We start from the raw sequence: 22,418 nt of genomic DNA, 5'->3' as shown, positions 1-22,418 counted from the left end.
CACTCCTCCCCATTTTGCTCTCTGTGTGGTGCCTTACTTGTCACTGTCTGAAGTTATCCTGCTTTTGTCAGGGTCCCAGGGGCAGGGAATATTCTCTCTTGTTCCTGGAGGTCATTGTCTCCCCAGCACTTAGTGGAGTGCTGGCTCCCAGGTCCTGGGTCTGCATTCTCGTGGGCTTGGGCCCTGACCTCAGCCTCTGACATTTACATCCATGTCTGGAGTGCCAGGCACATCATATTTTACCCTCGATGGGAACAAGACAGTTGCCCCATTTTGATGTAAGAAGAGGCCAAGTCCCTTGGCCCAGGTCACAGCAACAGGTGAATTGAGAGCCTGGCACCCCTGACTCCTGAGTCCCAGGCTGCAGCCTGGCCTGAGGGCTGGGAAGACTTAAGGAAATTCCAAAGGAACAGTTGCTCTTTCTGTTAGAAGTCAATAGCCATGAGACCAGGATGCTGGATGCCCAGGGTCTGGCCATCTGTAGGTTTAGACAGAGATTCCAGAAACGAGGTGACAGGCATGAAGTCACCCCACAAAGGCCAGGCCATCCAAGTAGGACACCCCATGAGAAGGAAGTGGGTTCTGTGCCCACCTTAGCCTGTAAAAACAGGACAGCAGGGCAGAGGAATGAAGAGTCCCCATCCAAGGGCTCTGCGGGGCTTCCACACCATCCCTGAGCCATCCCCCTTGGGCCTCTGGTGAGCATGTGTGCGTGGGACACTAGGACCCTATTTTTTTAAGCCACTGTGGTCAAGTCTCTCCTACAGCAGCTGTATGTGCTTGGTAACTAAAAGGTGCTTGAATGTCTGACTCCTTTTGCATTTCCTTGAGAGGCAGCAGTTCACCCCAGGAAGGATTAGGATGTTATGGTTGGAATGCAGAGAGAAAGCTTTTGATTTCCAAAACAGGCTATTTGAGTCTGTGTCATCCCAATAGCCCCACAGTCCTGCATTCTGACCACCTGCCCTTTCCATAGCAGGAGTCAAGTCCTCTGAAACAGATTGTGGAGTTTCACAGAACCCACAAGCAGAGGAATCCCTGCCTGCACCTGCAATGGGAATCCTTCAGAAGGGAAGGCTGAGAGAAGCGAGGTGAGGCTGGGGTGGGTATGGCTGGGTGGGGTGAGGCTGGGTGGGGTGAGGCTGGGTGGGGTGAGTTCTTAGGGTTGAACCTCATGGGGTAGATGCAGTCTGAGAACTCAGGGAGTCTGAGGACTCTGCGACCTCCAAGCAACTACCCTGAACTACTCATCCATGATTTTTAGATAGAGCCGCACTCTCCCCTGCAAGGAGACAAAAATTTCCGAGATGGCAGAGAAAAATAGTCACCCTTATGTGGGAGTGCCCTGGGGCTGCCAAAGAAAATTACCACCACAAACTTGGTGACTTAAAACAACAGAAAGTTATTTTCTCCTAATCCTGGGGGCCAGAACCTCAAATCAAGCTGTCAGCAGGCCTCTGTTTTCCCCAGAGGCTCCAGGGACGGCTACTTCCTGCCTCTTCCAGCTCCTGGTGGCTCCAGGCACTCCTGGGCTTGGGCAGCTTCACTCCAATCTCTGTCTCTGTGTCTTCTTCTTCTGTCTCTTATAAGGGCACTGTCATAGGACTCAGGAACCTCTCCAAACAGGATGATCTCATGTCGAAATGCCCAACTGATAATATCTACAAAGACCCCTTTTGCAAAGAAGACCTCACTCACAGGCTCAGGGGTTAGGATGCGACCATCTCTTCTTAGTGAAGAGTTGTGAGGGCTACCATTCAGCCCACTATACCCAGCAGTAGCCGTTCCATGCCCTGCAGCTGCAGTGAGATGACAGAAGTTGTAGGAAATTCTTCCATTTTCTTTTCCTGGAAAGCAAAACTAGTGCAGGAAGAAGGGAGGGGAGAGTAGGAGATGTGTCTGGAGTATGGGCTTGGCTGCTGCAGTGCAGATCCTGAATAGCACAGGTCTGAATGAGAAGGAAATTAAGTCTTGCTTGTTCACAGCTCTCCAGGTGTGCAGTGTGCAGGGCTGAGTGGCAGTCCCTGTGCCAGGGATCCAGAATCTCTTGCTGGTTCCTCTGCCAACCATAGGTTGCTGTACCCATCTGCATGGCTCACCTCCAAGTCCTCTTTCTGGCCAAGGGGAGGGATGTCCATGACTAATGGTGAGGTTGTTGCACATTGGCATGGCTGAGAGCCTTCTGGTGCCATGTATTCTAACTGCCTATATTCTATCGGTTGTTCGATGTTTGGGCTGCCACCCCTGGTATATCCCTCCCATTGAAGGCATGACCCAGAAGTTATACCTATCACGTCCTCTTCCACTCACACCCTATTGGCCAGTATTTGGTCATATGACCACAGCTAGCTGCAAGGGAGTCTGGGAAATGTATTCTTTATTGGAGATGGCCATCTGCCTGGCAGAAAATTCTCATAATGGATACTGGGGAAATAGATAACTGGGTGATAGCTAACATTCTCTGCAAAGGAGGGGTCTGACTTTCTGGGACCAGGCTCAGCATCTCTGGCTCTTCCAATGACTGGGAGATTGCTGGAGAAAGGCTGATGGGTCTTTGCCTGGAAAAGCCCTAGATCTTATGGTAGCCTGGATCCTTGAGGATAGCAGTTATGGGACATCGCTGGCTTCACTTTGCTTGTTTTTACACCAGCTGATGCCCACTGCCCCAGCATGACAAGGGTTCATCTTTCTGTCCTTTGAGATGATAGCCCACTCTCTGCCCAAATAGGTGAAGAAAACTGCATTGATTTTACACTTTGGTGCTAGGTACTGTAGCAAGCATTTCTCCATGCATTACTGCTGTTTGAGAAGCTGCAGGAGCTCTCTGGCAAACTGCCGTCTGCAAAATAGGATGTAAACAATCCCCCAGAGTAGCCTGCTCAAGGCCTTTGGGGACCTGGGGATAGCCCCTAGCATGAGTTGGCTGTGGGGTGCTATGTTGCCCAGCAGGCTGTGTGAGGTTACTAGCCATAGGAAGGCAAAACCACCTCCTTTCCTTGGTGATATCCTACTTGCATTGTGTGTTTCAAAGCCTCCTGCCAGACCCCAAACCAAGCACTCACCCCGTCCTGTTCTCGTTGTGGCTCAATGATAACAGAGAGTGGACCTGCTCTAGTCCACTCATTCATTCACTTTTTCAACAGTCATTCATTTATTCAGCAGATAAGAGTACGTTCTAAAGGCCAGACCATGTGTTAAATGCGCCAGGCATCATCTCTGCAGCTAAGCAGTGTGTGATATTATGGATAGACAGGCACAGACATGATTATATCATGCTAAACTATTATGCTAAAAGTAATGTGAATTGGCCAATAAGGATATGGAAATAGGTCCAGCCTCACTAAAACTGTTCAGGAAATGTGAATACTAATCCCCTAGATACCTACTTCTGGGTATATATCTAGAGGAACTGAAAATGGGGCTGAGCTTGGTGGCTTGCATCTGTAGTCTACCTACTGAGGAGGTGGAGGAGGGAGTATCTTTTGAGGCCAGGAGTTCACTACTGTAGTGAACTTTGATCACACGACTTCATTCCAGCCTGGGCGATAGAGCTAACCCATCACTTAAAAAAACAAGAAATGAAAAAACAGAAACTGGATCTTGAAGATATATTTGCACACTTACATTCACAGCAGCACCGTTCCCAACAGCCAAGGGGTGGAGGCAACCCACGCATCCATTGACAGATCAATGGAGAAACCAAATGAAGTAACATTTTTCACCCACTGGATTAATTCTATTATTGGTGGGAGTATCAGTGGCTGAACTCTTTGGTTAAGTAATTTCGGAATAACCTTAAAATTTTAAATGCATGAATCCTGTGATACAGCAGTGTCTCATTTGCAAGTTTTGAGAAACGAAAGGAGGTGACAGGTTGGCTTAAGTGCAACAGTGGAACCGCTTAGCACTCTGCCCAGCAACCAGCTAGCACTCAAGAGGTGGCATAGAACCTTATCATTCCACCAGTGCAGAGAAGACCTCCCTCCCCTCACACCTCCCAACCAGCTTAGTCATAGGAGCAGTGTTAGCAATCAGGGTTTCCAGAGAAACAGAACACACACACACACTCACATGCACACACACAAACAGAATATCCCCTGCGCGCGCACACACACACACACAGAACACCCCCCACCGCGCACACATACACACATACATACACACAGAGGTTTACATGGCTGTGGAGGCTGGCAAGTCTGAAATCCACAGGGCAGGCCGGCAGTCTGGAAACCCAGGCAGGAGCTGATGCTGCGGTCTTGAGGCAGAATTCCTCCATCCCAGAAAAACCTCGGATTTGGTTCATAAGACCTTCACCTGACCAGATGAGGCCCACCCATGCCATCAAGGGTAATCTGCTTCCCTGAGAGCTGACGGACGGTAGAGGTTAAACACGTTCACCACACACCTTTGCAGCAACATTTAGGTGAGTGTTTGAATAGCTGGGCACTACAGCCTGGCCACACTGATGCATAAACCTGCCTGTGGCAGGGGCCAAGATCAGATCACACTGTCCTTGACTGGGTCCCTCTTCCCTGCAGGCCCAGGCTCTGCCGGTATCTGATGTTGAGCCGAACCTTGTAGCACCACCACTTGGGATTATACTGAGGTGCTGACTGACACTTTAAGGTTTTTGTCTTTCTCTACTTCTGAGCTTATCAATGGGACAAAAAGTCAGAGCCTCGGTCCATTGCTGGCCTTTCAGCCACCTGGCAAGCCCACAGTTGGACAGCCTCCTCCAGAGAGGCACCTTGCCATTGGTGAAAGAAGGGCAGGCAGAGAGGATGAGCACAGCAACACTGACTGAGCATTTATTATGCACCAAGGGCCTTTAACCCACTTCTGAGTATTAACTTCTTTAATTATACAGTTAGATACTATTATATTATTACACCCATTTTACAGATGAGGAAACTAAGGCCTCCAAAGGTGAAGCAACTTGCTCAGGTTTTCATGGCTAGAACAGGGAGGGTCAGGATTTGAACACAGGCCCTCTGGCTCTATCTACACTCTGTTCTCTTGATCAGATGTCACTGTCTGTCCCTATGTCAACCTTGGGGCTGACAGCTGAGAGCAGGACAGACACCCAGAAGTCTTAGCCTCGATCCTGAATTCCTCTTTTGACAAATGGAAACCTCATTCCACTCTTGCCGATGCATCTTCTAATCCAGAGCAGAACATAATCCCCATCTCTTTCCTCTGGAATGTTGGGAGAATTTGTGTCTGTCAAATGCTTTGGAGAAATGTGAGAAGAATGTTTAAAATGCCATATCCTTTTTACAAAAAAATCAATTATAGGTTTGCCTCTGGGGTAACCCCAAGACGACATAAAATCTCAAACTTTCATCCCACTGGAGTGAACGAAAATAATTACTCCGTTAGGTTTTCAGCGATTGTGCAATTGCCCTGGATTTCACATTCAAATTCCAACCAGGAGGGAACGGCGATCTTGGAGAGAATTCTAAAGAAGTGCCGCGAAGGCACAGGTCTGTTCCACAGGGCCCAGGCCTCAGAGCCAGCAGAAACTGCAAAGCAGCATTTGCAGTCAAAGCAATTCTGACAGCTCCTCTGGTAACTTCACTCTGCAAACTGGAAGAAATTAGCTCTGACCACAGACCATCCGACAGACCCGTATTTAATAATACTTCCCAAATGTGTGAAGCACTTAGTTTTAGAATAACAGGAAGAACGGAATCGCCTGGAACTACAGATTTGAGTTTCATTCTGCATCACACCCTCCCAGGAGCCTTGCTCCTCTGGCGTCCAAGAAGGGTGGCCGAAGCCCAGTGCCGCTCCCCTGTGGCCCCCGCCCCAGGTCTGGCCTGTCTCAGAGAAGGGTGATGTTGAGGCTCTGTGCCCTGCACCCCTGGCCTTCTCAAGGCAGAAGTCAGGTCTGCCTGGGGAAGGAGCCCACGTGCCAGCTCGAGCCTGGAAACGTGAGTCTCCACAGATTCCACCAGGCTGCGGAACGGCTACAAAATTGCTCCCTTCCTTTTCAGCTGCTCCTGGACAGCTCCAGGAGGCCTTTCCCACAAGAGAGCATTGTGTCCCATTGGAGCCCCCCCCTGTGACAAAGGGGGCCTTTCACAGCGGCAGCTGGGGAGGGTGGGGACCTCGAGGCCCTCTCCTTAACCAGCTCTGGGCACAGTGGCTGTGGCTCGAGCTCCCACTACCTGGAATAGACCCTCCTTGGAGACAAACCCTTTATTTGACTTCCAACAGGGAGCTCTCCTGAAGGAGGCCAGCTTGTTTGTTGAGAAGAGAAGTGGTTGGCTACTTACTGCAAACAGATGATACAAACAGTTCACATATCCCTTCCGGAATAAGGGCTGTGGAGGGATAGATGGGCTTGTGGTGGGAATGGTTTTCAGAAGGATATGCAAGAGATTGATGCTCCTGGTTGTATCTGGGTAGCTGGGTAGTGTGCAGAAGGGACAGGAGGGGAAGAAACTTATACTCTGTCCCTGTGGACTTAGGCATATTGGACTATGTGAACAAATATCTAATTCAAAAATATCCTCGCCCTGCAGAAGTCTAAATATATACTCCCATCTCAGAGAGGGAGGGCGGGAGGGGATGGGAAGTCCTGCTGGCTATTCCCAGAGACTGGGCAGGGTGTGTGTGTGTGTGTGTGTGTGTGCACGCACATGCGCCTGGATGGGCAGGGTGTGTGTGTGTGTGTGTGTGTGCACGCACATGTGAGAGATCTAAAATGTAATTGCTTTCAGCAGAATATGGCCCCACTGTGTAATTAAACCAAGGGGGCTCTTGGCTCCCAGAGTTTAAGCAATTTCATGTGCATTTGGTGATTCTGCCTCTCTCCTTGGATAAAAGTGCTGCTTCTATTTTCACCATACACAATGATTCCCAGACCAGGATGAAGGGTCACCTTCCCTGCCCACCTCGGCATGAGGCTCCCTCCAGCTGGCAATCCAGGAAGGCTGGGCTTCTAGTGGGTGCTGGGAGGGGAGGTCAAAGAGAAAAAATCCAGGAACCTCCACCACTGCTTTGGCCAGAGAGACAGCATGGCAGCTCTGGGTTTCTCTGGACTGACGGGGCCACTGTGTTCTGCGTCATCCGAGGACACACGTGCTCAGCTGAGCCAGTCTTTTATTGCTGGAGGCGTGAGTGTCCCTGCTCTTTGATCCACCACTCCTCTGTGGTTTCTTCTGTGACCCATGGGTTATTTGGAAGAGTGTTCCTTAATTTCCAAGTCTCTTGGGATTTTTTCCAGATATTTTCTTGTTGATGTCTAACTTAATTCCATTGTGGTCGGGGAACATATTCTGGACGTCGAGTCTTCTGTAATGTATTACAACTTGTTTTATGTTTTATGATCTGTCTTGACGAATGTTTCACATGCCCTCACAAAGAGTGAGTGTTCTACCCTTGTTGAGTGCGTATTCTATACGTTCCATTAGGTCAAGTGGTTGCTAGTTTGTTCCAATCTTTTATATTTTTACTGATTTCTTTTGCCTACTTCGATCAACTACTCAGAGGATTTTAACATCTCCAATTATGATGGTTGATTTCTTGGTTTCTCCTTTTTTACTATAAAACTTTGCTTTATGATATTTTCAAGCTCTGTTATTAGGTATATACACATTTACCTATTCACATAGGTTAATATACATGTATATTTATTAATTGTAGGTTAATATGCACATGTATATTTATTAATTATAACATTAACAAATATTAATGTTTTAATAATTAATATGTACTTAATAATGTATTAATTATAACATTATAGTAATATATAATATATAATTATATAAATATATAATATAAATATAAAATGTATAATAATATGTTAATTATAACGTTATAATTATAATTAATAATATATTAATTATAACAAAATATTAGTTTTATTAATTAATATGAATATATGCCAGGGTGAAATTGTGTATATATACAATATATAATATATGTGCATGCAGTACATAGACACACATGTAGAGAGAGCTCACTCCCGTCTCTGTGCCCCATTTTCTCAGTTTTTAGCATCTCCTCCTCTCTGCCCCCTTCCTGGATAACCACTTTTATTCTTAGGATTACTTTATGCACATAAGAGAAAATGCTCTATCTGCACTCTGTTCTACAACTACAGTGGACCCTGAACAATGTGGGTTTGAACTGATTCAACATGGGTTTGAGTCCATGTATCCATTTACATGTGAATTTTTTTCAACCAAACAAGGATGGAAATACAATGTTCATGGATGTGAAATCCGCATGCACAGTGGGCTGACCGTTGGTATCGCGGGTTCCACAGGGCTGACTGCAGGACTAGAATACGTGCAGATTTGGTATATTCAGGGGTCCTGGAACCAAGTCTCCGAGTATAGCAAGGGATGACTGTATATATATTGTTCCTCCTACAAAAAAGTTAGTGCGTCATAGATATCCTTTTGCAGTTTGGCTCTCTCCCTAACAACATACCTTGGTGCTCCTTCCCTATTAGACCCAAAAGAGCTTCCTCCATCTTGGTGGCAGCTGTCTGATATTTAGTCTACTACCGTTTCTTTAACGAAACTCCACTGATGGACATTTGGCTGGTCACACACACTGGCTATTACATCATGCGGCCTCTCTCTGTCCCACCTTCTAGATCGTCTCCACCCTGCTTCCCTGGTCCCCACACCACACCCCAGCCCAAGAACCAGTCAGGTAAAGGGTGCACCCTTTCTCTTTTAGAAGGTGGGGCAAGAGGATGGTGGTGAGCAGTTCTCATTTGACATTTTCCTTCTTTCACACACAAATGCCTTGGCGTTACGTTTGTCTGCATGCAGCTATGCCCTGCAGCCACTGCAGAATGCTCGCATAAGCAGCTCTTCTCTGCACATATCCCAACAAAGTGATGGCATCCTGCAGCTGCTGCTTCTATCCAAGGCACTGCAGCCTAGTCGTCAAAAGCCCACAGCCCAGCTCTGCCAGCAACGTACTGTGTGCTCTTAGGGAATCTCCTGGCTTCAGGACAATGGGATAGTAAGAGCTAACACTAGGAGGGAAGTGCTTATCATGTACCCAGAACTACTCTTTTTTTTTTTTTTTAAGACAGAGTCTTGCTCTGTCGCCCAGGCTGGAGTGCAGTGGCGCAATCTTGGCTCACTGCAAGCTCTGCCTTCCGGGTTCACGCCATTCTCCTGCCTCAGCCTCCCCTGTAGCTGGGACTACAGGCGCCCGCCACCACACCCGGCTAATTTTTTGTATCTTTAGTAGAGACGGGGTTTCACCGTGTTAGCCAGGATGGTCTCGATCTCCTGACCTTGTGATCCTCCCGTTTCGGTCTCCCAAAGTGCTGGGATTACAGGCGTGAGCCACCGCACCCGGTCACCAGAACTACTCTTAAGAGCATTGCATATTTAGCCTTATTTGCTTAAAACAACATTTTGAGGTCAGTCACATTATTTTCTCCATTGTGTCTTTCTGAGTCACAGAGCGGTTAAGTAACTTGTGCAAGGTCACACTGCTCGGCAGAACTAAGATTCAATCTTAGCAATCCAGCTCTGGGTTATTATGAGGGTTCAATGTATCAGTGAGCAGAAAGCACTTGGACAAGGACCCAGTACACAGAATGTGCTCGTGAAAGCTTAGCTCTTGTCATCATGACTTGCCTAAGGAATTAGGATATGGCTGGTCTTGCCTAGGTGGGGAGGAGGGAGAACTGAAAAATACCACTCACACTTAGAAAAGTCTAAGATTCCAATTTACTCTGCCAAATTTTTAAAAGCTCTGGATTAATGGGAGAGGAGGAGGAAGAACAGCTAAAAGCAGCTCCTGCTGGGATCAGATGGGAAGCGCCAGGTGGGGTGAGTGAGCCCGGGTCACCCTGTTATGACAAGCCCCGCCCGAGAAGCCTGGCTTCCCGTCCATCCTCCGAGATCCTGCTAGCACAGGGCTCTGTCAACGTAAAATGTGCAAATGATTTGGCGTCTCCCCTCCCTTGCTTTTCTTTGCAGCAAACAGAGAAGCAAAGAAGTTAGCAAGCTTGTTTTGGCAGAAGAAAAAACACAAAATGCCCAACCACAGATTCTCAAAAATATTGCTAAGCACTAATTTTGCTAACATGTTAGACAGCCTTCGGATCTAGGCAATCTTGTTCCTCAGCTGGAAAGAGTTCCTGCAAGCCATGTGATTCCAAATCCACCCTGGGCATATGGGGATAATGAGAAAATCAGCTCTGGCCTTCCCTGGCCTTCCAGCCAAGCTGAACGGGGGCATTCCCTGGTGCTTCAACCTGGGGCCCACCCAAAGGATGCTAGTTGGCCTGCAGAGGCCTCAGCCCTGCCCTCCTGGACTCAGGTAAGACCCAGAGGTTTCCATGCCCTCAAAATAATTGGTCAGACAAAAACTCACTGCCCAGGTCAAAGTCACAGCACCAGAAAGCCAACCTGAGGATGAAGACAAGGCTCCTTGTTGGCATAGTCCCCTGATTGCCATTCGAGGTCAGCATCTCCATCAGAATGGGCTCAATGCCGAGGCAAGAAGGAGAACATCACTGTTAAGAAGGTAATGAGTCACAAATGCTATTTCGATGGTTTTCTTTGAAAGAAATACACATAACCAAACCAATTTTAATTAAAGATCTTGTCTTTGTAATCAGGCAGCCACAAATGAAGGCAAAACTGCTTTCATGTGGCATAATACACACAGAGCTGAACTAGTTTTCCCATAAAAGGGCAGGTTCTTTTCTTCAAATAAGAAACTAGTTTGTTCCTAACAATATGGGGGATGCAACAAAAAGCTGTCTTTTGCGAAGTATAAAATTGCAAATCCTCCCGTGGAAGCCATTTGTTGATGCTAAACCTATGCGAACGTTTGCCAAACGCACATGCGAGCCGGGATTATCCAACCCTTTGAGATTAGACATGTGATCCTGATTTTTAAGTGAAAAATGCAGCCAGAGACCAAATAAACATACCTACAAGTACCTCGAAAGCTCACATGGTTGAGAAATGATTGTAACACACCCCGGTGTGTATTTCTGAGGAAGAATCAACACGCACCCGGAAACTGATGTTTTGATTTTTAGTTTTGAAACGACGACAGAACTGAAATACCTCCCCTAACTAGGTCCACTGAAACCAGTGAGGAGATAATCATTTTCAGTTAAATATGCATGTAATTAAATAATCCACAGAAGGAAAATGCATTTGAGGTGGGCTGAGCACGGCCAGGGGTTCTTATTGACAGCATCGAATCCTGCCTTGACTAGAGAAAGTCGTCATGTGATCAGCTGTGGCCAGAGAGCATCCTGCAGACAGCTCCTGTCACACCGTGCTGACCGGACTCCTGTGAGTTATATTTAAGCATCTTCAGGCAAGTGACTGACTGTCTTATAATGGTCTTACAAGTATTGAACTTTATTTTCTGGTAATAATCAGAGCACATCATGGGACAATAGAATATACGAGTGAAGTTCTAAATTCAAGGAAGTTCTTATTCTGTGAGTGACAACACTCAGGCAGTGAGCAGATAAAGCTGGCCGGAGGCATTGGCACCCTAATGCTGGGTGGCACTAACCACCTGCCCGGACTGCAAATATCTGTTGGGTTCTTCCCATATCTGATCTGTTCTCGTGTTTGATTAGATCCTGGTGGTGAGAATAGCAAAATCAACTCTCATTCCTATCCCATTTGGGGAGGGCATGATTTGAGTCAGACAGTGTTATCCTGTCTGTGTTATCCAACCCCATGTCACACGATGCACTTTGTAGACAAGCAAGTGTCCCTGGTGGGGAATCCACAACCGCACATCCTCATTGGTTGCAAGGATCAGTGTCCAATATCTACTGTCATGATCATTCTCATTTTTACATCCACAGAGCTTCATAGAATTCTAACACTATAGGTCAAAGCAAAGGTTTTGGCCTCAGAGTGGGCTAGAGTCCACCTCTGACAGCAGCTGTGGGACTGTTTTTCCATCTGTAAAATGGAGAGAGGAGTATCACCTATCTCATGGTGTTGGTGGGATCATTAAACAGCATTCTGATCATGAAACCCTTAGCCTGCTCCCTGCATAGGCCGCACGTGCTCAGTGAGCTACGGCTCCATTTCGTGCTGACTTTACTATCACCGAAGGCAGAGGACTCTTTAACATTTGCATACTAGATCCTTTTCTGATTTATACGCAGTTTTTTTTTTTTTTTTTTTTTTTTTTTTTTTTTTTTTTTTTTGAGACAGAGTCTCACTCTGTCACGCAGGCTGGAGTGCAGTGGTGTGATCATGGCTCTCTGCAGCCTCAACCTCCCAGGCTTGAGCGATCCTCTTGCCTCAGCCTCCTGAGTGGCTGGGACTGCAGATGTGCACCACCATGCCGGGCTAACTTTTATATTTTTTGTACAGACAGGGTCTCACTATGTTGCCCAGGCTGGCCTTGAACTACTGAGCTCGAGCAATCTCCCCACCTCAGTCCACCAAAGTGCTGGGATTACAGGTGTGAGCCACTGCACCCCACCAGGTAAGCAGTTTTAAAAATGCTAGAAGCTTTAGTCATAGAGTTACCATATGATACAGCCTACTCCAGAGGCTGAGGCAGGAGAATCACTTGAACCTGGGAGGCAGAGGTTGCAGTGAGCTGAGATCGCGCCATGCACTCCAGCCTAGGTGACAGAGTGAGACACCGTCCCCCCCCCAAAAAAAGACATATGTCCCCATCACAGTATCGTACAGAGTGCTTCCACTGCCCTAAAATATCCTGTGCTCTTTCTATTCATCCCTCCCCTCAAGCACGGCGGTCACTGATCTTTTTACCATCTCCATGGTTTTAAGCCTTTTTCAGAATGTCATATTGTTGGAATCATACACTATGTAGGCTTTGCAGATGGACTTCTTTCACTGAGCAGTATGCATTGAAGGTGCCTCTGTGTCTTTTCAAGGGTTGATAGCTCATTCCTTGTTATTGCTAAATAATATTCCATTGTCTGAATGTACCACATTTTGTTCATCCATTCACCTACTAAAGGACATCCTGGTTGCTTCTAAGTTTGGGCAATTATAAATAAAACTACTATAAACATTGTGTGCAGGTTTTCTTTTTTTTCTAGATGTCAGTTTTTAACTCATTTGGACTGTGGAGCATAACTGCTGGATCATATGATATGTGTGTGTTTAGTTTTATGAGAAACTGCCACACTGTCTTCCAAAGTGGCTGCACCATTTTGCAATCCCACCGTCAATGAATGAGAGTTCTGGTTGCTCCACATCCTCACCAGCATTTGGCGTTGTCGTTGTTTTGGATTTTAGCCATTTCATACATGTGTAGAGGTATCTCATTATTTTAATCTAATAAACATCTTATTGAAGAATAACACACCAGCAGAAAATTTCACAGATACAAACGAACAGATTTTTCAATAATCACCCACTGGATACAGTTCTGTACCCAGCACCCAGGCCAAGAAACTGACACTAACAGGGTCCCTTGACCCCCTCAGGACCCACATAGGACTACTTCCAATAATTCAGTCTTGTCTGAGAGAATTTGCCTCAGAAAAGTAGAGAGAGAGAGAGAAATCAAAAGACAGACAATCTCACAGAACAAATGAATGAAGAATAACAAAGTAGAAATCTAAGCTTTTTATGGTGCATTATTACTATAAATTCTGGTAATTCTGGAAACAGATGTTATTTACACAGAAATGAAAACAGAGACGTGTTGATTCCATTTGACAACAATGGGACCCCCTGAGGCAATGGATTCATTTATTTGTATGAAGGATAATCTAATAAAATGATTTCCCAGAGCCACGCATAGGATAAGAATTCAGAGTTGCTGGTGCTCCTTTGGCATCTGGTGAGGATTTCCCTGCCCAGTGTCAAGGATGCAGCAGCCATCCAGCCCAACACCCAGCCCGCCATGGGATGGCCTCATCCTGGCCCCTCGCCTTCAGCTGTTCTTTCGGGACTTGTTGGCATTCTGAAAGGGGACAGTCTGAACCTAAGGAGATGAGGGGGCTTAACATCTGGCTGAGGATGTCAACTACGGGGGCAGGAAGACAGGACAAGTCATCCAGCCCTGAGCCCAGCTGAGAAGCGTCTCGCCAAGGCCAAGATGACAGTGATGAATTTCTGCAGGTACAGATTTTCAAAGAGCCTAGAATCAGGTTTTTACTAGTCTTTAAAGTCAGAAGTCTAGGCCGGGCATGATGGCTCACGCCTATAATCCCAGCACTTTGGGAGGCCAAGGCTGGTGGATCACTTGAGGTTAGGAGTTTGAGACCAGCCTGGCCAACATGATGAAACTCCATTTCTACTAAAAATAAAGAAATTAGCCGGGCGTGGTGACAGGTGCCTGCAATCCCAGCTACCGGGCAGGCTGAGGCAGAAGAATCACTTGTACCTGGGAAGCAGAGGTTGCAGTGAGCAGAGATGGCGCCACTGCACTCCAACCAGTAGCCTCTTCCTTTGAATCACAGGTCACACCTTTTAAGGTGTATTTTATAGATGCAAAGCAGGGGTCCTCACCACCCTGAAGAGTCCTGAGCTTCTCCAAACACACTGAACTTCTTCCCACCTCCAGCCCTGAAATGCCTCCTCTCCCGCCTTCCCTTGGCCAACACACACAAACAGGGCACAGCCAAGACACAGACCCCTTGGGACACCTCTCCAATCCCCCAAGGCCAGGCCAGTGGACTTTCTGTGCTGCCAACAGCCCTGCACCAGGATGTGGCACCAAGACCTGCTGTATGGGTTTCGATTATCCTCAGCTGGAAACAGTGGAAACCCTAAGTCACAGCAGCTTAAAGAAGGTAGATTTTGTGTTTTTTTCTTTCACACTGAAGTCTGGAGGAAGACAGGGCAGGGTGGAGAGGTGCGTCTCCTTCGAGCCATTTGGAGATGCAGCTTCTTTGTGTGTTGCTCTACCATGTGGGGCCTCTGTCCCCAGGCACCTTCTCAAGATTGGCCACTTCAGCTTCAGCCGTCCCATCTGCATTCCAGCCAGCAGGAGAGAGGACCACTGAGAGGGAAGGACCCAGGGGCTTGGGCCCACTGTGCTTCTTTTGTTTGTTTTTGAAGTAAGGGCCCTGACACCCTGCGTGGTCTTGTTAGCTAGGGTGCAATCACATGACCACAGCAAGCTGCAAGGGAGGCCGGAAGTGCAGTTTCATGCCTGGGTGGCCACACCCCAACTAAACACGGGGCTTTATTAATGTGGAGGTGACAGCAGACAAGGCGGAAAGCCTTGGTCCTGGCCACACCATTCACGCACTCCTAGGGTGCAGCTCAGTGCCAGAATTGTCAGAGGTTGTTGGTAAACAAGCGTTGCTCAAATGAGTGAATGAATGAGTGAATTAATGGCCAGGTGGAGCCATTCAGACGTGGGCCTTCTTTCTGGAGGGGGTATCGTGGGACTGTGGGCCTTTGCAAAGCAGCCCCAGGGGCCGTGCTCTGACTGGAGTGCCTGAAGAGGGCTTTGGCAGCTTTGATTTAACAGAAGCCCTGGGGTCAGAGGCATGAGGAGGCCTCCAGGCCTGGAGGGATGATTCCTCCCCCAGTCTTTGCCTCTCCAATCCTGAGCATGCAGTCACCCTCTCTGACTTCTGCAGTCCGGGCCCTGCCCAGAGTGTCAGCAGGTAAGCCCGCCCTGTGGTCTGCATTTCATTTATCCTGTGTCAATGGGGCCCCGTTTTGCAGACAGCTGTGCAGCAGGATCATCTTTTACAATCCAATGAGCAGCAGACCCCCCAGACAATAGGGAGACTTGAGGCCGTTACAGCGGAGGTCAAGAGGCTTGGTATCTGGAAAGAAGGAAAGAAAGAGACAAGAGGAGGAGAGACGGGAGGGTGACTCGATGCCCTTGCAGGGGGAGAGGAGGGATGCTCCTGAACTTGGCTGGACCAAGAATGAAAGAGGCAGGAAAGTTGGGAGCCACCCACACACTTCCTGCATGTGACATTGCAGCTGCGGCTCCTTAAGCTCTCCTTGGGGCCTCAACCTGCTAAAGACTCACGTTCCTCTTCCCCTGACAAGGAAATGGGGAGGGGTCTTTGTCTACATCCTTCATCCCCAGCAGGGGTAGCAGGGAGAGAAATCTCCTGAGAGCTGAAAGGGACTTTGAAGCTCCCATATCCAACCTCCTCTTTTGACAGAAGGGGAAACTGAGGCACAGAGGGAGGTCCCAAGAGAGGTGGGGCTCGATGCATGACCTCTTAACTTCCTAGTCACCGATGGAAATCATTCGGTCCCCCCAGAAGGGCCTGTTTTGAAGAACTTGTCATCTTGCCTCCGTGACGTTTGGACCATGAACAGTATTGGATGTCAGGAATCCACCCCATTGGGAGCTCTGCGTACGGTGCTTTCCTATTTCCTCCACCCTGTTTATATCATCGCGGGGAATCCTGCGAGGAACCAGTCATTCCTCCTTGGGATGAGGAAATGGAAGTACCAATGAGTTGATAAGTAACTTCTTGGAAAAAATACCCCTCAATCCCGGGACATCTCGCCCTGGTCCACTCTGGAGGCTGGTCCAGTTCCCTGGAGGCAGTGGCTGCCTACAACGTGGTGTTTTTCACGGCTTTTGCACCCCAGGCAGCTCTTCTTCAGCTGACTACAGGCGTTAAAGTCACCAGGAAGGCATCGCCGAGAAAATAAGCTCCTTTGAGTCTCAAAGAACTAAGTGACCTGCCTCCCCCAAAATCACATAGAGAGAGCTGAGCTGGACTGAGGGAAGTTAGTCAGCCTAGGTTCCAGTCAAGAAGGGTGACACTGTGACTGCAGATACTCCAAACTTCACGGTTTTTTGTTTGTTTGTTTTTTTGAGACCAAGTCTCGCTCTTGTCACCCAGGCTGGAGCGCGGTGGCACATTCTCGGCTCACTGCAACCTCCGCCTCCCAGGTCCAAACGATTCTCCTGCCTCAGCCTCCTGAGTAGCTGGGATTACAGGTGCCTGCTACCACACCTGGCTAATTTTTGTATTTTTAGTAGAGACAGGGTTTCACCATCTTGGTCAGGCTCATCTCAAACTCCTAACCTCAGGTGATCCACCCATCTCAGCCTCCCAAAGCTCTGGGATTACAGGCGTGAGCCACCGTGCCCGGCCTGAGCTTCGTATTTAAAAGGAAGTGCAGGATTACCTCCTGACCAGCTTCCTGCATCCCAAAACCATTATTTTAAAAATTCTAAGTCAAATGCAAAACCTGCTCCAGACCTGCAGGTCCGATGTAGCCTCCCCCGTCAGTAGCTGATCTGAGATCCCAGCCCAACGCCCCCCGCGCTGTCCTCCCCACTGGGGCTGGGGTGGGTCTCACACAAGTCTCCTGGTTTAGGGGGACAGGCTCATGAACTTGGCCTCTTGCTAATTATCCCTCCCGGTGACTTGGCCTGATAACTGTTACATTTGGAAATAAATGACACACTTTTCCTACATCTGCTCCAAATTTGCATTTCAGAAATGAGAGCCCCAAGTTATGTGGTATTATATGGCAATCCGGGCCGGGCCTCGGAGTATGGAACTGATTGGATATTTTGCCTAAATAAGAGGAGTTTCAAACTCTTTCCAGGAAATTGAGTGGAACACCAAAACTGACATCCAATATTAAAGATTATATTGGTAGAGCTGTTACGTAGAGTTCCCTGGCATCCAACATCTGGGAGGAAAATTTAGAAATGGGGAAACTGAATACCTGGTTGGAATGATGCTCATCAGAGCTGAGAAATTAAAATATTACCGTATATACTCCAAGTCAGGCCGCTTGTAAAGGTAGAGCTATTAAAATATGATCAGCTGAGCTGTATTTTGTCTCAGAAATGTCATACACCATTAAAATTGAGAAGACTTTGATACAAATACCCCTGGCAAAGGCTCTGCCCAGTCAGCAGCCATGGACTCGAGAATGTTCTCTGCAAATATACAGTCTCCCCGAGTGAGAAGAGAGCCCACGGGAACCGCCTTGAGTGGCAGGACTCCTGTGATGGCTGGGATACCCAGCACCTGTGATTTACTCTGGCCGGGCTTACCAGCGTCTCACTGTGGGACGTTTCAGGCCAGAGCAGGTTCACTGAAGTGTGAGACCAGGCAGGACTCACTGTAAAATTTAACAGCGCGCCAAAACTCTTGAGAAATAATACTTAGTATAATATTTTAAAAAATCAAACTGGCAAACTGCTGCTTGTTGCCACTGGCTAGCCTGTTATGGGGAAGAAAGTTTTATTGAAACCAGGGCCAGGATTAGGGGATGGCCTGCGAGGCAGGGGTTCTACAAGGTCAGGGTCAGAGTCTGTCTTTGTTTATAATTTTAATATATTTAAATATTTTGTTCATTATAGTTTTCTGGTATTAATTTTATCTTAAAAAATTATCACATTCAAGACCAGCCTGGCCAACATGTTGAAACCCTTTCTCTACTAAAACAGGTATGGTGGTACACGCCTGTAATCTCAGCTACTCGGGAGGCTGAGTCACGAGAATGACTTGAACCTCGAAGGCAGGGGTTGTGGTGAGCCGAGATCATGCCACTGCACTCCAGTCTGGGTGACAGAGCAAGACTCTGTCTCCAAACAAAAAAAAGAGAGATTATCTTGATCATTGCGTTTTTGCGGCATCCATTCAATAATTTTGTGCCAGAGACAAACGCCCGTTGGGCCTCACCTAGTCCTGGCTCTGGCCAGGGAGCAGTTTGCGTCATGCACGCCCATTCCCCTTCCCCAGATGAGGTTTCCAGGTTCTCAAGCTCGGCCGGTTGTAACTTACAGACCCTGTCTCCCTCCCTGCTGCGTTGAACAGAGCGGGGGCCTCCCTCTCACTGCAGGTAGGAAAATGAGCCTTGCAGTGTGTGGCGCTGGGGTGGCAGCCCCTCGGCCAGGCCCCACTAGAATTGCCTGCTCCCCTCATGGTGACTGTGCTCAGAATCCTGCTCCCAGGGAGGGTGCGGAGAGTGCACCAAAGGACACACACTCTCAAGGAGAACCTGGGCCCATCCCGGAGGCCTCCTGCTCCCTTGTGATCCTGGCTTGAGCAGCTTGCTGGGTGTCCACTGTGGGGGCCATTCTAGAGTGCAACTGTTGAAGCAATGCCCCCTTCTCTCCCAGGCCAGTGGAGGACTCGGGGTGCTGGTCGCTGCTGGCTTTTGGGGACCCATAGCCCAAGGCCTCGGGACTCGTGCTGTGCAGTCTGTGGTGTTCCTGGAAAGTCAGTATTGGTCTTGACAATGACCTAGGCTGACTCTGCCGGATGGGGAGGGTGTCCTAGACCTGGTGGACGGCAGAACAAGGCCCTGCCATCATCCACTGCCGTGTCTTGGCAGGTTGTGGCACAGCTCCTCCAGCCTCCATTACCTCGTCTGCAACTGGGTGGGTGGTAAAACTTGCCTGGCCTATGCCCTTGGGTTTTAGCTTGGTGAAGGTGCCCAGCTCCAAAGGGCTGTACACGAATCAAGGATCCACGTTGTCTTGCAGAATTGAGGTCAAAGATGCTAAGCATCTTCTCCAAGATCATACAGCTAGTGAGTGGGGGTGAGTCCTCAGGAAATCCCAGCCCAGGTCTCCTCCTTCATCTAAGTTAGTGTTTCACCAACTGGAGCCTGACTCAGGATACGCCAAGGGGCTTGTTAGAGCAGATGGCTGGGTCCCCCTCCCACACTTCCTTGGTGGGTAAGTCTGGAGTGGAACCCAGGAATTTGCTTTCCTGACAAGTTCCCGGGTGATGCTGGGTGCTCCTGGGTCCTCTCATTGGAAATGTTCTTCTAAGCGTGATTGGGGAGGGGCAGTAAGAGAGAGAAAGCCCAGGGTGAGAGCAGGGAAGGCTGTTACCAGACTGAGTCCCCTCTTTTGCAGGGGACACTTCTAATGCCAGGGAGGGGCACCTGGCCAAGCAGTGTTTCTCCAGGGCCGGCCCTGCCCCCTGTGCAAGAAGCTGCTTTGAAAAGCTGATTCTAGGGCTTCCTCCCAGATCTGCTGCCACGGAAGTGGGCCGGGGGCATGAACACTCATCTGTGGCCCCGCCCAGGTAATGGTAACGCCCACGATCGCGGACTGGCCACGGTTCTCACCCAGGCTCCTCTCAGCAACACGAAGAGCAGGGCAGGGCCATTTTAAGATACCAATTCCTGAGTCCCGCCCCAGGGCCATTTGAACCTGTGTTCTTGGGGCTACCTTAGGCATCTCTAGCTTGCGGGGTGCTCTGGGTTATTCTAATGCATGGCCAGGATTGAGAAAGTTTAGGTTACCGCGTTTTTTCTTTTTTTCCCTGAGCAGCGATCCACTTAGAGAAAATGAACCACAGTGGGTTGAGCTTCCCAAGGACAAGCTAAGGGAAGACCGCTGGTGATAGCTGGTGAACAGCAGCTGGGCGGACAGCCATGTGAAAGGCGGGCAGATTTAAAGAGTCATCGAAGAAAGTTGTATCTGGGGACATGGGGCGAGGCACCGTTATTCTACAGAATTGGTTTTCCCTTCAAACCACTGAGGCCTGGAATGGGCCCAGATATAATAGAATTGACCATACTGCCCACTTACGATACAGACCACGCAGCCTCGTAAACTGCCTTAGGGACCTATAAACTGAAATAACAACTCCCCACCCCCGCCACCACCCCTTCCCTCCGGGCCATTTGTTTGGCTTGGCTGAAAGCGGAGTTCATGCCTGGCGCTGTTACTATTTCGCTGGGTTTTTAGGGTGACTCACCTCCGCGTTGCAAGTTTCCCCTCACTGCCTGCGAAAGAAACCTCTCTGACGTCTGCGTTGCCGCTGAGGTTCGTCAGGGCGGTCGGAGCCCTTGGGCCTGATGGAGGCTGCTGTCTCTGGGCTCGGGCCGCTCAGAGGGCAGCAGTCTCATCATCCTGGGGGCCTTGGCCTTCTGTGTGAGGCACACAGTGTCAGTTTCACGGGTGGGCTTTGGGTCAGAGGGTGGGATCCTCAAGTTCTAGAGGTCCTGCAGTCACCCGGGGCACTGCTTCTGGCTGAACTTGAGCATGGCATTTGGCCAGGTCGTGAGTTTTGCTCAGCAGAGCACGAGGAGGAAGGAGAATGCTGTTAACCTCGACCATTGGGCAAAAGGAGGCACCTCAAATGTGGGGCAAGACGACCTTGGCTGAAATCTGAGCTCACACACAGACCTGCTGAGTGTCCTTGGATAAATTACTTAAAGTAAAAAAAAAAAAAAAAAATTTCACCGTGCCTCAGTTTCCCTATCTGTAAAATGGAAATGATAACCATAGTGCCACACAGGCTTGTTTTAAAATATAAAATGAAGTCAGCCACGGAGAGCAGTCCCGCAACAGTGAGTGCCCGGAAAGTATTCACGCTACCAGTACATCTTTGTGTGCCTCTCTCCACCCCAAACCCATGTTTTATTTTTATTTTTTATTTCATCATTATTATTACTATTATTATTTGTTGTTGTTTGCCGGCATCAGGCTACACCCCTGGAGCCCAATTAATGTAACCCAAAAGCCTCTGTTTCAGGTTTCAACAATGCATGTTTGGAGCCCCCTATGGAAATGCAACTGTCCCTTGGTAACACGATGGGCACACTCAGAACCTAGCAATTTCTAGGTGGATAAAAAGGAGGGATGAGAGGACACTCCAGGGAAAGGGAGTTGCACAGACAGAGGTGCTTCCTTGAAGGTCTGAACTTAAGGGCAGAGGCTGAATCACACATCCATTTGTTCACCCATCCACACATTCACCCACCCATCCATCTACCCATCCATGCACTCACCCACCTGCCCATCCACCATTCCATCCACCCATTCATTCATCCATTCACACACCCACCCACCCACCCATTCATCCATTCACTGACCCACCATAAACCTGTCCACTCATCCATTCACACACCCACCCACCCATTCATCCATTCACTGACCCACCACAAACCTGCCCACTCACCATTCCATCTACCCTTTCATTCATCCATCCACGCACCCACCCACCCATTTATCCATTCACTCACCCACCCACCCACCTGCCCATCCACCATTCCATCCACCCATCCATTCATCCATCCACACACCCACCCACTCATTTATCCATTCACTCACCCACCCATTCACCCATTCATCCATCCATTTGTGCAAACAGCATTCATTCAGTGCATCATGATTAGAAGTCACCATATGCCCCTCACTTAATTCCCACAACGATTTTCCAAGAACTATTATTACTTTCTTTGGACCTGTGCGGAAGCTAAGGCTCAGCAACTCGTTGAGAGTCACATGACTCCAATTGGCAGTGCTAGGATTTGACCTATCAGGTTGGTGGACCTCTCCACACCAGTGCTTGTGACTGTTCCCCTCCTCCTTTGAGAATGACTTGGCATTTCCAAATGGAGAACAGAAGTGGGTGATGCCTCCATCACTTGTGTGATAATGACCTCAGAGTGTGATATCACTGCCCCCGAGGAGTGTTGGAGAGCCCCCCCACAAGCCTGGAAGTTTCCTTCCTAGGGAGGTGGGGTTTGGACTTGGGATGGCCT

Source organism: Chlorocebus sabaeus, chromosome 5, assembly GCF_047675955.1.
Source record: "Chlorocebus sabaeus isolate Y175 chromosome 5, mChlSab1.0.hap1, whole genome shotgun sequence".
Classification (NCBI taxonomy): domain Eukaryota; kingdom Metazoa; phylum Chordata; class Mammalia; order Primates; family Cercopithecidae; genus Chlorocebus; species Chlorocebus sabaeus.
This window is presented reverse-complemented; position numbering follows the sequence as displayed.